Here is a 15565-nt window from a genome sequence, read left to right on the forward strand (position 1 = left end):
GACCCTGCGCCATCATATCGGTGGCGCATCCATCCGCTAGCAACAATCTCTCAACATCGGCCAGGCCAACATTGTCGTCATGGCCAGAGATCCACCACGCTAACATCCCCATTCGTAAAGATGGCGCCCCTCTGCCTGCAGCAGAGTTAGACATTGAATCGGTGGTCTGGGTGCGTCCTGTAGGGCGCTTCGGTCCTCCAAGGTTGTGGCAGCTCGATGGTCATCGTCACGAGAGGCATCCAACGCGGCGGTCATTTGGATGCATGGGTTCGATGGATCCAACACATGGTTCTTGCATTGCAGTATGACTGTTCGCCAGGGGTGATTGACTCGTTTTTTTTTTAGCATCAGTACAGACACAAGCGCTCATATACACGTGCATACACTCACCCCTAAAAACGCACACACGCACACACTACCCCTATGAGCACCTCCGAGAGACTGAGCCGGCATATCATCTTGAGATTTATAAAGCAACCGTAGGCGCCTCGTCATCGATGGGAACGTCTCCTCCCACTGAAAGCGCATCGCCGGAAATCCTAAAATAAATCCAGGAATAATGCGAGCACCAGGATTTGAATCCTGATGGGTTGGGGATACCACTGTCCACCCAACCATCTCAACCACAGGTTGATTCGCGGTGATTGACTCGTTGGGTTGCGTGCTCAAGCAGCATGTTGGGCAACCCTGACGAGCACAACTGTGCATAGATCCAGCACCGGCCCAGAGGTGGCGACACAATTGTGGTGCGATCACTTGGAGGTGGCACTAAGGAGGATCCAGGCCGGAGATCGACCTTGGCATGTGTCCCCTCCCAGGCGTCCATGGGTGAACCCCAGAGCTGGTGGTGAATGTCTCATCGGTGGTGGTCGGCTCGGATTTAGCATTCCTATGTGCAGACCAAATTCAACGGTGTGCTGTTTGGTTCAGGTTGGTAGCAACGAGGTTTGCCGGATCTGGCGCGATGCACCAAGCATTGGCTCAGTTGCATTGGGTGTATGTGCAAGGTGCAACCCTCCTCTCCTTCACTACACCGGCAAACGTCGCCGAAGCGGCACATCTAGTTGTGACGACTACTAGACCCTACCGTCAGGGTCTACGGCGGTAGATTGTGAAAACCTACGTATTTTTTTTGCATTTTCAAGCATTGTTGAGGAAATCGTTAACTGGTAGCTGCTCGGTTGGCTGACGAGTAGGGGATTAATAGGCTAATCGCCAAGTTAATCAGCCATTTAATCAATTAATTAGACGATTTATCGGTTTATCGGCTACTCGGTAACCCTACGAATAGGGATTAATCGGCAAGTTAACTGGTTAAGTAGACGAATTCTTGAACAGGGTTTTCAAGTAATAGAATAACCTTGCATTGGCGAAGGACCCTACCGCCAACGAACTGGGCGGTGGGTTATTGCACCCTACCACTGTGTAGAGCCATTATGCCACGTCAGCGAGGAACCCGTGACATGATGGCGGTTGCCTTCCTCCTGCCAGGTTTTCGGCGGTAGGAAAATGGCCAGATCCCGAAATATTATCAAACGTGGGTTATATCCGGCTAAACTTTGTGCAAAGGATCATAACACCGGACTGTGCATCTACCGATAAACTAGTGATCTATATCCACGTCATGTTGTTGGTCCGTGCAGTAGAATTTTTGTTTGGATCATTTTTTTGAGCATCAGTACAGACACAGACGCTCATATACACGCGCATACACTCACCCCTATGAACGTACACACGCACACCCTACCCCTATGAGCACCTTCGAGAGACTGAGCCGGCATATCATCTTGAGATTTACGAAGCCACCGTAGGCGCCTCGTCGTCGACGGGAACGTCTCCTCCCACTGAAAGCGCATCGCCGGAAATCCTGAAATAATCCAGGAATAATGCGAGCTCCAAGATTTGAACCCTGGTGGATTGGGATACCATTCTCAACCACAGGTTAATTCGCGTTCGGATCATTTTTGTTTGCTGCGCACCACGTGCCCCACTGCGAGCGTCTTTAGGTGGATTCTTTGGGCAGGACATGTTCCTTGTCATGCATGTTGCTCACATTTTTCACGCGCGCATGAGCGTTGGTCTGGTAAATCAACGATGGCCATGTCCAAGAGTGCCAAAATCCCAACCTCACGATACAAAACAAAAAGAAACACAGCTTCATTTTATTTGATTAATCATAAGGGAAACAAAAAGAAAAGTGAAAACAAAAGATTGCGACATCAGTTGTAGCAAGAAATAAACAAACCGCGCTCAAAAATTCAGACAAGACAACATCACGATACTCAGACGAGACGCCTTTCAGTGGCGTGGTGGGCACCGGAAATCGGTGGGGCAGACCTTGCCGCAGTTGTTGAGGACGAGGCGGAGGTTGACGGGGAGGTGGAGCTTGAGGCCGAGCACATCGGCGTCGATATTAGCGCAGAGGCAGAGCGCCGCGTCCAAGCCGATGAGCCCGTCGAGGAGCGAGCAGCAAGTCTCATCGCGCGGCACGTTCAGCTTGAGCTTGAGCAGGCCCAGCACGTCCGCGCACGCCTTCAGCTTCAGCCCGTCCTTGGGGCACGACCCCTCTTAGCCGCCGTGGGAGCTCGCTGAGGCCACGATCACCAGCCCGACGGCCAGGAGGAGCAGCGCTCTGGGTGCCATGGCCATCTGCGACGGAGCAGGTGGTAGCGTAAGTGCAAGCTAGTGCGTGCGATCGAGTTGTGCTTGTGCTTGTGCTTGTGCTGTGCGCTTGCTCTGTGTGTGAGTGAGTGTGTGCATGGCGAGTGGTATTTATAGATGGAGATCCTGTGTGAGGCTGCTCGCCTCCGGTGGGAAAGCGGTGTGAGATGAGATGGTGCGTGCCTGCTCGCCTCCCTCGATTTGGACTCGTATGCACATATGCATCCGTGACTGCTTCGAATGTGTTTATCTTCCGACTGCATGTTACCTCCAGTGTTCATGTGTTTGTTTGCTTACTGGGTTAAGCATGTGGCATCGGTCGGCATGCAGTTAGTGGTGACTGCGTAAATTTGGTGATCCAGGAAGAGAGTTGGTTCAGAATTTAGATGATGGCGACCAGGGGATGGGGATCAATCGCATCAGGGCTTCAACCTAGCTACAAAGACAGAAATAATATCACGGCCTGGTACCATATGTTAGCTGGTACCGAACTTCCATCTGTTGATGTAGTTCTAGCTGTGGAAACACTCCAATGCGTCCCTCAAAACGTTTAGTGCTGTAATTCCTTGCAGTTTCCGTAAACAATTTTAGAAGATTCATCCGCGACAATGTCAAAGAGAGGAGAAATGTGGCCATCTTGCCAAAGACCCTTTTTATTATTCCTAAGGACATCTCCAATGCCAACCCTCAAACCGCACGCATAAGTTCGAACCGCGTTGTTCGGACGTGTTTTACCATCCAATGCGGCCCTGCATCGGTCCGCCGGCCGGTCTGGACATGTTTTTTTTTCCCGCAAACCGGACAAACTAGAAGGACTTTGCGGGCGTCCGGATCGCTGCCACGCTCGCTCCTGGCCGCCCTGGCCCACAAAAAACCCTTCTCCCTCGCCCGTGTGCGTTCCCACCCTGCGTCAACGGCCCGCATTCATGCCGCTGTAGAGCGGCCGCTCCGCAATGATGCCAGCCCAGAGCGGGAGCAACCTCTCACTGGCGTCGACATTGGAGTGTCCTGCCGGCCGAGGGAGATGCCCGTGACGCATCCCCGGTGTCTGCGCCTGTTCAATGCCGGAGCGGTGTTTGTTGTACGGGACAAGACGGGTATGTACCACACCCATTCAATACCCGTCCATACATGTGCCGCCATTAAGCAGACTTGCCGACCGAGAAACCAACATAACCCACAAGTATAGGGAATCGCAATAATTTTTGAGGGTAGAGTATTTAACCAAAAGTTATTGATTCGACACAAGGGGAATGATACGTCTCGAACATATCTATAATTTTTGATTGTTTCATGCTATTATATTATCTATTTTGGATGTTTATGCATTAATATGCGATTCTATATTATTTTTGAGACTAACTTATTAATCTAGTGCCCAATGCCAGTTGCTGTTTTTCCTTATTTTTGGCTTTTAACAAAAATCAATATCAAACGGAGTCCAAACGAAATAAAATTTTACGATGATTTTTGTTGGACCAGAAGAAACCTAGGAAGCTTTGGGAGGAGGCCAAAAGACCTATGAGGAGGCCACAAGCCCTAGGGGGGCGCCCGAGGGGGGGGGGGCTAGGCTTGTGGGCCCCTCGGAGACCTTCCAACCCTAACCCACCACTATAAATTATCAAATATTCCCCCTACGTCAGAGGGCACATCAAAAATACTTTTCCGCCGCCGCAAGCTTCTGTTCTCTTGAGATCTCATCTTGGGGCCTTTTTTGGCACTCCGCCGGAGGGGGATTCGATCACGGAGGGCCTCTACACCAACCTTGCTGCCCTTCCGATGGTGCGTGAGTAGTTTACCACATAATTAATGGTGCATGGCTAGTAGCTAGATGGCTTCTTCTCTCTCTTTGGTCTTGAATACAATGCTCTCCTCGATGTTCTTGGAGATCTATTCGATGTAATCTTCTTTTGCGGTGTGTTTGTTGAGATCCGATGAATTATGAATTTATGATCAGATTATCTATGAATATTATTTGAGTCTTCTCTGAACTCTTTTATGCATGATTGAGATAGCTTAGTATTTCTCTTTGATCTATCGATTTGGTTTGGCCTACTAGATTGGTTTTTCTAGTAATGAGAGAGGTGCTTTCTGATGGGTTCAATCTTGTGGTGTCCTCACCCAGTGAAAGTAGGGGTAGCGAGGCACATATTGTATTGTTGCCATTAAGGATAAAAAGCTGGGGTTTATATCATATTGTTTGAGTTTATCCCTCTATATCATGTCATCTTGCTTAAGGCGTTACTATGTTCTTATGAACTTAATACTCTAGATGCAGGCAGGAGTCGACCTATGCGTGGAGTAATAGTAATAGATGCAGAATCGTTTCGGTCTATTTGTCAGGGACCTGATGCCTATATTCATGATCATTTCCTTAGATATCATCATAACTTTGTGCTTTTCTATCAATTGCTCAACAGTAATTTGTTTAGCCACCGTATGTTGTCTTCAAGAGAGAAGCCTCTAGTGAAACCTATGGCTCCCGTGTCTATTTTTCATCATATATTTTTAGATCTATAAAACTAAAAACCCAAAAATACCTTGCTGCAATTTATTTATATTTACTTTATTTTTCCTTTTACTTATCTTTTATATCTATCTCTATTAGATCTCACTCTTGCAAGTGACCTGAAAGGATTGACAACCCCTTTTTCACGTTGAGTGCAAGTGTTTGTTAGTTTGTGCAGGTGCTTATATTGGGGACTTGTTTGTGCCTCCTACTAGATTGATAACTTGGTTCCTTACTGAGGGAAATACTTATCTCTACTTTGCTGCATCATCCTTTCCTCTTCAAGGGAAAAATCAACGCAAGCTCAAGAAGTAGCAGGGAGGCAAAGAATATTTGAGAGTATTAGTAGTTGAGTTGTTAATTCAACCACACTTGGAGAACTAAATATCTGCAACAAGGTGATTGGTAGCACAGTAGTATGATAGTTTGATAGCAGTACTAACAGTAGCAATAGTAACACTAACAACAGTAGTAGCAGTTTTTGTACTAATTGTAACATCAGCAACAGTGAAGTAACTTAGCAAAGATCAATATATGAAAAGTGCAGGCATTGGATCAGTGATGGATATTTGTGCTGGATGACATTCATCATATAACAGTCACAACCTAGAGCGATACACAATAGCACCAATTCATCAATGTAATGTAGGCATGTAGTTCACATATAGTCATACGTGCTTATAATAAAAACTTGCATGCCATCTTTTGTCCTGGCAACGGGGTCCATAAGGAAACTAAGGGATATTAAGGTCGCCTTTTATTAGAGAACTGTAACAAAGCATTAACATATACTGAATACATGAACTCATCAAACTACGATAATCACCGGAAGTAATCCCAACTATTGTCACTTTGGGGTATGCGGATCATAACACGTAATAGGTGCATATAACTTGCAAGACAGGATCAAGAACTCAAATATATTCATGAAAACATAAAGGGTTCAAATATGAAATCATGGCACTCGGCCCTAGTGACAAGCATTAAGCATAGCAAAGTCATAGCAACATCAATCTAAGAACATATAGTAGATGATGTCGCTTGAAACTACGTCGGTATTTCCCCAAAGAGGAAGGGATGATGCAATACAACTATAGTAGGTATTTCCCTCAGTTATGAAACCAAGGTATCAATCCAGTAGGAGAACCAAGCAACACTATGTAAATGGTACCTGCACACAAAGAACAAATACTTGTAACCCGACGCGTAAGAGGAGTTGTCAATCTCTCCTCGGGCAAAAGATAGATTGGTGTGCATGTTTTGGATAAATAGATCTCACAATAACAAAAAATAAAATAAGTAAAGAAAAAGTGTAGCAAGGTATTTTTGGGTTTTTGGAATAATAGATCTAAAAATAAAAGCGAATAAAAATAGATCTCAAAGCAAATATAATGAAGAATAGACCTGGGGGCTGTAGATTTTACTAATGTCTTCTCTCAAACAAAGCACACGGTGGGTAAACAAATTACTGTTGGGAAATTTATAGAAGATCGAATGATTACGACGATATCCAAGGAAATGATCATTATATAGGCATCACGTCCAAGATTAGTAGACCGAATCCTGCCTGCATCTACTACTATTACTCCACACATCGACGTCTATCCAACATGCATCTAGTGTTGGAGAACGTAGTAATTTCAAAAATTTCTCCTACGCACACGCAAGATCATGGTGATGCATAGCAACGAGAGGGGAGAGTGTTGTCCACGTACCCTCGTAGACCGAAAGCGGAAGCGTTATGACAACGCGGTTGATGTAGTCGTACGTCTTCACGATCCGACCGATCCAAGCACCGAACGTACGACACCTCCGAGTTCAGCACACGTTCAGCTCGATGACGATCCCCGGACTCCGATCCAGCAGGGTGTTGGGGATGAGTTCCGTCAGCACGACGGCGTGGTGACGATGATGTTCTACCGACGCAGGGCTTCGCCTAAGCACCACAACAATATGACCGAGGTGGAATATGGTGGAGGGGGGCACCACACACGGCTAAGGAACGATCACGAAGATCAACTTGTGTGTTATGGGGTGCCCCCTGCCCCCGTATATAAAGGAGGGAGGGGGAGGTGCGGCCGGCCCCTAGGGGTGCGTCTGGAGGAGTCCTACTCCCACCAGGAGTAGGACTCCCCCCTCTTGCCTTGTAGGAGAAGGAAAGGGGGAAGGGGAAAGAGGAAAGGGGGGCGCCGCTGTTGGGGAACGTTGCAGAAAATTAAAAATTTTCCTACGGTTTCACCAAGATCCATCTATGAGTTCATCTAGCAACGAGTCATGGGAGAGTGATTGCATCTACATACCACTTGTAGATCGCGTGCGGAAGCGTTCAATGGAACGGGGATGATGGAGTCGTACTCGCCGTGATTCAGATCACCGATGACCTAGTGCTGAACGGACAGCACCTCCGCGTTCAACACACGTACGGAGCGGATGACGTCTCCTCCTTCTTGATCCAGCAAGGGGGAAGGAGAGGTTGATGATGATCCAGCAGCACGACGGCGTGGTGGTGGATGCAGCAGAACTCCGGCAGGGCTTCACTAAGCAACTACGGGAGGAGGAGGAGGTGTTGCAGGGAGGAGGGAGGCGCCAGGGCTTATGGGTGCGGCCACCCCTCCCTCCCCTCCCTTTATATAGGTGCAAGAGAAGGGGGGAGGGCGCAGCCTTGCCCCTTCCTCCAAGGAAGGGGTGCGACCAAGGGGGGAGGAGTCCATCCTCCCCAAGGCACCTCGGAGGTGCCTTCCCCTTTTAGGACTCTCCCTTCCCCAAGTCTCCTTGGTGCATGGGCCTCTTGGGGCTGGTGCCCTTGGCCCATATAGGCCAAGGCGCACCCCCTACAGCCCATGTGCCCCCCCGGGGCAGGTGGACCCCCGAACCCCTTTCGGCACTCCCGGTACAATACCGATAAAGTGCGAAACTTTTCCGCGACCAAAATAAGACTTCCCATATATAAATCTTTACCTCTGGACCATTTCGGAACTCCTCGTGACGTCCGGGATCTCATCCGGGACTCCGAACAACATTCGTTTTGCTGCATACTCATATTCATACAACCCTAGCGTCACCGAACCTTAAGTGTGTAGACCCTACGGGTTCGGGAGACACGCAGACATGACCAAGATGGCTCTCCGGTCAATAACCAACAGCGGGATCTGGATACCCATGTTGGCTCCCACATGCTCCTCGATGATGTCATCGGATGAACCACGATGTCGAGGATTCAATCAACCCCGTATGCAATTCCCTTTGTCAGACGGTATGTTACTTGCCCGAGACTCGATCGTCGGTATCCCAATACCTCGTTCAGTCTTGTTACCAGCAAGTCACTTTACTCATACCGTAATGCATGATCCCGTGACCAGACACTTGGTCACTTTGAGCTCATTATGATGATGCACTACCGAGTGGGCCCAGTGATACCTCTCCGTAATCCGGAGTGACAAATCCCAGTCTCGATCCGTGTCAACACAACAGACACTTTCGGAGATACCTGTAGTGCACCTTTATAGTCACCCAGTTACGTTGTGACGTTTGGTACACCCAAAGCACTTCTACGGTATCTGGGAGTTACACGATCTCATGGTCTAAGGAAGAGATACTTGACATTGGAAAAGCTCTAGCAAAACGAACTACACAATCTTGTGCTATGCTTAGGATTGGGTCTTGTCCATCACATCATTCTCCTAATGATGTGATCCCGTTGTCATGACATCCAATGTCCATAGTCAGGAAACCATGACTATCTGTTGACCAACGAGCTAGTCAACTAGAGGCTTACCAGGGACGTATTGTGGTCTATGTATTCACACGTGTATTACGATTTCCGGATAATACAATTATAGCATGAGTAAAAGACAATTATCATGAACAAGGAAACATAATAATAATCCTTTTATTATTGCCTCTAGGGCATATTTCCAACAGTCTCCCACTTGCACTAGAGTCAATAATCTAGTTACATTGTGATGAATCGAACACCCATAGAGTTCTGGTGTTGATCATGTTTTGCTCGCGAGAGAGGTTTAGTCAACGGATCTGCAACATTCAGATCCGTATGTACTATGCAAATATCTATGTCTCCATATTGAACATTTTCACGGATGGAGTTGAAACGACGCTTGATGTGCCTGGTCTTCTTGTGAAACATGGGCTCCTTGGCAAGGGCAATAGCTCCAGTGTTGTCACAGAAGAGTTTGATCGGCCCCGACGCATTGGGTATGACTCCTAGGTCGGTGATGAACTCTTTCACCCAAATTGCTTCATGCGCTGCCTCCGAGGCTGCCATGTACTCCGCTTCACATGTAGATCCCGCCACGATGCTCTGCTTGCAGTTGCACCAGCTTACTGCTCCACCATTCAACATATACACGTATCCGGTTTGTGACTTAGAGTCATCCAGATCTGTGTCGAAGCTAGCATCGACGTAACCCTTTACGACGAGCTCTTCGTCACCTCCATAAACGAGAAACATGTCCTTTGTCCTTTTCAGGTACTTCAGGATATTCTTGACCGCTGTCCAGTGTTCCTTGCCGGGATTACTTTGGTACCTTCCTACCAAACTTACGGCAAGGTTTACATCAGGTCTGGTACACAGCATGACATACATAATAGATCCTATGGCTGAAGCATAGGGGATGATACTCATCTCTTCTTTATCTTTTGCCGTGGTCGGGCATTGAGCCGAGCTCAATCTCACACCTTGCAATACAGGCAAGAACCCCTTCTTGGACTGATCCATTTTGAACTTCTTCAAAATCTTATCAAGGTATGTGCTTTGTGAAAGACCTATGAGGCGTCTCGATCTATCTCTATAGATCTTGATGCCTAATATATAAGCAGCTTCTCCAAGGTCCTTCATTGAAAAACACTTATTCAAGTAGGCCTTAATGCTGTCCAAAAGTTCTATATCATTTCCCATCAAAAGTATGTTATCTACATATAATATGAGAAATGCTACAGAGCTCCCACTCACTTTCTTGTAAACGCAAGCTTCTCCATAAGTCTGCATAAATCCAAAAGCTTTGATCATCTCATCAAAGCGAATGTTCCAACTCTGAGATGCTTGCACCAGCCCATAAATGGATCGCTGGAGCTTGCATACTTTGTTAGCGTTCTTAGGATCGACAAAACCTTCCGGCTGCATCATATACAGTTCTTCCTTAAGATGTCTGTTAAGGAATGCCGTTTTGACGTCCATCTGCCATATCTCATAATCATAGTATGCGGCAATTGCTAACATGATTCGGACGGACTTCAGCTTCGCTACGGGAGAGAATTTCTCGTCGTAGTCAATCCCTTGAACTTGTCGATAACCCTTAGCGACAAGTCGAGCTTTATAGACGGTAATATTACCATCCGCGTCCGTCTTCTTCTTAAAGACCCATTTGTTTTCTATCGCTCGCCGTTCATCGGGCAAGTCTGTCAAAGTCCATACTTTGTTTTCATACATGGATTCTATCTCGGATTTCATGGCTTCTAGCCATTTGTTGGAATCTGGGCCCGCCATTGCTTCTTCATAGTTCGAAGGTTCACCGTTGTCCAACAACATGATTTCCAGGACAGGGTTGCCGTACCACTCTGGTGCGGAACGTGTCCTTGTGGACCTACAAAGTTCAGTAGCAACTTGATCCGAAGTACCTTGATCATCATCATTATTTTCCTCTTCAGTTGGTGTAGGCATCACAGGAACATTTTCCTGAGCTGCACTACTATCCCATTCAAGAGGTAGTACTTCATCGAGTTCTACTTTCCTCCCACTTACTTCTTTCGAGAGAAACTCTTTTTCCAGAAAGGATCCATTCTTGGCAACAAAGATCTTACCCTCGGATCTTAAGTAGAAGGTATACCCAATGGTTTCTTTAGGGTATCCTATGAAGAAGCATTTTTCCGACTTGGGTTCGAGCTTTTCAGGTTGAAGTTTCTTGACATAAGCATCGCATCCCCAAACTTTTAGAAACGACAGCTTAGGTTTCTTCCCAAACCATAATTCATACGGTGTCGTCTCAACGGATTTAGACGGTGCCCTATTTAAAGTGAATGTAGCTGTCTCTAGAGCGTATCCCCAAAATGATAGCGGTAAATCGGTAAGAGACATCATAGATCGCACCATATCCAATAGAGTGCGATTACGATGTTCGGACACACCGTTACGCTGAGGTGTTCTAGGCGGCGTGAGTTGTGAAACAATTCCACATTTTCTTAACTGTGTACCAAATTCGTGACTTAAATATTCTCCTCCACAATCCGATCGTAAGAATTTTATCTTTCAGTCACGTTGATTCTCCACTTCATTCTGAAATTCCTTGAACTTTTCAAAGGTCTCAAACTTGTGTTTCATCAAGTAGACATACCCATATCTACTCAAGTCATCAGTGAGAGTGAGAACATAACGATATCCTCCGCGAGCCTCAACACTCATTGGACCGCACACATCGGTATGTATAATTTCCAACAAGTTGGTTGCTCGCTCCATTGTTCCAGAGAACGGGGTCTTGGTCATTTTGCCCATGAGGCATGGTTCGCATGTGTCAAATGATTCATAATCGAGAGACTCTAAAAGTCCATCAGCATGGAGCTTCTTCATGCGCTTGACACCAATGTGACCAAGGCGGCAGTGCCACAAGTATGTGGGACTATCGTTATCAACTTTACATCTTTTGGTATTCACGCTATGAATATGTGTAACATTACGTTCGAGATTCATTAAGAATAAACCATTGACCATCGGGGCATGACCATAAAACATATCTCTCATATAAATAGAACAACCATTATTCTCGGATTTAAATTTGTAGCCATCTCGTATTAAACGAGATCCAGATACAATGTTCATGCTCAAACTTGGCACTAAATAACAATTATTGAGGTTTAAAACTAATCCCGTAGGTAAACGTAGAGGTAGCGTGCCAGCGGTGATCACATCGACCTTGGAACCATTCCCGACGCGCATCGTCACCTCGTCCTTCGCCAGTCTCCGCTTATTCCGCAGCTCCTGCTGTGAGTTACAAATGTGAGCAACGGCACCGGTATCAAATACCCAGGAGTTACTACGAGTACTGGTAAGGTACACATCAATTACATGTATATCAAATATACCTTTAGTGTTGCCGGCCTTCTTGTCCGCTAAGTATTTGGGGCAGTTCCGCTTCCAGTGACCCTTCCCCTTGCAATAAAAGCACTCAGTTTCAGGCTTGGGTCCATTCTTTGACTTCTTCCCGGCAACTGGCTTACCGGGCGCGGCAACATCATTGCCATCCTTCTTGAAGTTCTTCTTACCCTTGCCCTTCTTGAACTTAGTGGTCTTATTGACCATCAATACTTGATGTTCTTTCTTGATTTCAACCTCTGCTGACTTCAGCATTGAAAATACTTCAGGAATGGTCTTCACCATCCCCTGCATATTGTAGTTCATCACAAAGCTCTTGTAGCTTGGTGGGAGCGACTGAAGGATTCTGTCAATGACCGCCTCATCCGGGAGGTTAATGTCCAGCTGGGACAGGCGGTTGTGCAACCCAGACATTTTGAGTATATGCTCACTGATAGAACTATTTTCCTCCATCTTACAACTATAGAACTTGTCGGAGACTTCATATCTCTCGACCCGGGCATGAGCTTGGAAAACTAGTTTCAGCTCCTCGAACATCTCATATGCTCCGTGTTGCTCAAAATGCTTTTGGAGCCCCGGTTCTAAGCTGTAAAGCATGCCGCACTGAACGAGGGAGTAATCATCAGCGCGAGACTGCCAAGCATTCATAATGTCTTGGTTCTGTGGGATGGGTGCATCACCTAGCGGTCCTTCTAGGACATATTGTTTCCTGGCAGCTATGAGGATGATCCTCAGGTTCCGGACCCAGTCCGTATAGTTGCTGCCATCATCTTTCAGCTTGGTTTTCTCTAGGAACGCGTTGAAGTTCATGTTGACATGAGCGTTGGCCATTTGATCTACAAGACATATTTGCAAAGGTTTTAGACTAAGTTCATGATAATTAAGTTCATCTAATCAAATTATTGAATGAACTCCCACTCAGATTTGACATCCCTCTAGTCATCTAAGTGTTACACGATCCGAGTCGACTAGGCCGTGTTCGATCATCACGTGAGACGGACTAGTCATCGTCGGTGAACATCTCCATGTTGATCGTATCTTCCATACGACTCGTGTTCGACCTTTCGGTCTCTATGTTCCGAGGCCATGTCTGTACATGCTAGGCTCGTCAAGTTAACCCTAAGTGTTTTGCATGTGTAAATCTGTCTTACACCCGTTGTATGTGAACGTAAGGATCTATCACACCCGATCATCACGTGGTACTTCGAAACGACGAACTTTAGCAACGGTGCACAGTTAGGGGGAACACTTTCTTGAAATTATTATAAGGGATCATCTTATTTACTACCTCCGTTCTAAGTAAACAAGATGCATAAAACATAATAAACATCACATGCAATTATATAGTAGTGACATGATATGGCCAATATCATATAGCTCCTTTGATCTCCATCTTCGGGGCTCCATGATCATCTTCGTCACCGGCATGACACCATGATCTCCATCATTGTGTCTTCATGAAGTTGTCACGCCAACGACTACTTCTACTTCTATGGCTAACACATTTAGCAATAAAGTAAAGTAATTTATATGGCGTTCTTCAATGACACGCAGGTCATACAAAAAATAAAGACAACTCCTATGGCTCCTGCCGGTTGTCATACTCATCGACATGCAAGTCGTGATTCCTATTACAAGAACATGATCTCATACATCACAATATATCATTCATCATTCATCACAACTTCTGGCCATATCACATCACATGACAATTGCTGCAAAAACAAGTTAGACGTCCTCTAATTGTTGTTGCATCTTTTACGTGGCTGCAATTGGGTTCTAGCAAGAACGTTTTCTTACCTATGAATAACCACAACGTGATTTTGTCAACTTCTATTTACCCTTCATAAGGACCCTTTTCATCGAATCCGCTCCAACTAAAGTGGGAGAGACAGACACCCGCCAGCCACCTTATGCAACTAGTGCATGCCAGTCGGTGGAACCGGTCTCACGTAAGCGTACGTGTAAGGTTGGTCCGGGCCGCTTCATCCCACAATACCGCTGAAGCAAGATAAGACTAGTAACGGCAAGCAAGTTGACAAGATCTACGCCCACAACAAAATTGTGTTCTACTCGTGCAATAGAGAACTACGCATAGACCTAGTTCATGATGCCACTGTTGGGGAACGTTGCAGAAAATTAAAATTTTTCCTATGGTTTCACCAAGATCCATCTATGAGTTCATCTAGCAACGAGTCATGGGAGAGTGATTGCATCTACATACCACTTGTAGATCGCGTGCGGAAGCGTTCAATGGAACGGGGATGATGGAGTCGTACTCGCCGTGATTCAGATCACCGATGACCTAGTGCTGAACGGACAGCACCTCCGCGTTCAACACACGTACGGAGCGGATGACGTCTCCTCCTTCTTGATCCAGCAAGGGGGAAGGAGAGGTTGATGATGATCCAGCAGCACGATGGCATGGTGGTGGATGCAGCAGAACTCCGGCAGGGCTTCGCTAAGCAACTACGGGAGGAGGAGGAGGTGTTGCAGGGAGGAGGGAGGCGCCAGGGCTTATGGGTGCGGCCACCCCTCCCTCCCCTCCCTTTATATAGGTGCAAGAGAAGGAGGGAGGGCGCAGCCTTGCCCCTTCCTCCAAGGAAGGGGTGCGGCCAAGGGGGGGAGGAGTCCATCCTCCCCAAGGCACCTCGGAGGTGCCTTCCCCTTTTAGGACTCTCCCCTCCCCAAGTCTCCTTGGTGCATGGGCCTCTTGGGGCTGGTGCCCTTGGCCCATATAGGCCAAGGAGCACCCCCTACAGCCCATGTGGCCCCCCGGGGCAGGTGGACCCCCGGACCCCTTTCGGCACTCCCGGTACAATACCGATAAAGTGCGAAACTTTTCCGCGAGCAAAATAAGACTTCCCATATATAAATCTTTACCTCCGGACCATTCCGGAACTCCTCGTGACGTCCGGGATCTCATCTGGGACTCCGAACAACATTCGGTTTGCTGCATACTCATATTCATACAACCCTAGCGTCACCGAACCTTAAGTGTGTAGACCCTACGGGTTCGGGAGACACGCAGACATGACCGAGATGGCTCTCCGGTCAATAACCAACAGCGGGATCTGGATACCCATGTTGGCTCCCACATGCTCCTCGATGATGTCATCGGATGAACCACGATGTCGAGGATTCAATCAACCCTGTATGCAATTCCCTTTGTCAGACGGTATGTTACTTGCCCGAGACCCGATCGTCGGTATCCCAATACCTCGTTCAGTCTCTTACCAGCAAGTCACTTTACTCGTACCGTAATGCATGATCCCGTGACTAGACACTTGGTC

At 47.0% G+C, this 15565-nt stretch overlaps 1 pseudogene; it reads right to left on the reverse strand.

Annotated features, from left to right (window-relative positions):
* Window positions 1–2159: 2159 nt before the first annotated feature.
* Window positions 2160–2718, reverse strand: LOC119309524 (annotated as a pseudogene).
* Between the last annotated feature and the right edge of the window lie 12847 nt (window positions 2719–15565).

The sequence above is a fragment of the Triticum dicoccoides genome, chromosome 1B (assembly GCF_002162155.2).
Source record: "Triticum dicoccoides isolate Atlit2015 ecotype Zavitan chromosome 1B, WEW_v2.0, whole genome shotgun sequence".
In the NCBI taxonomy this organism is placed as follows: Eukaryota; Viridiplantae; Streptophyta; class Magnoliopsida; order Poales; family Poaceae; genus Triticum; species Triticum dicoccoides.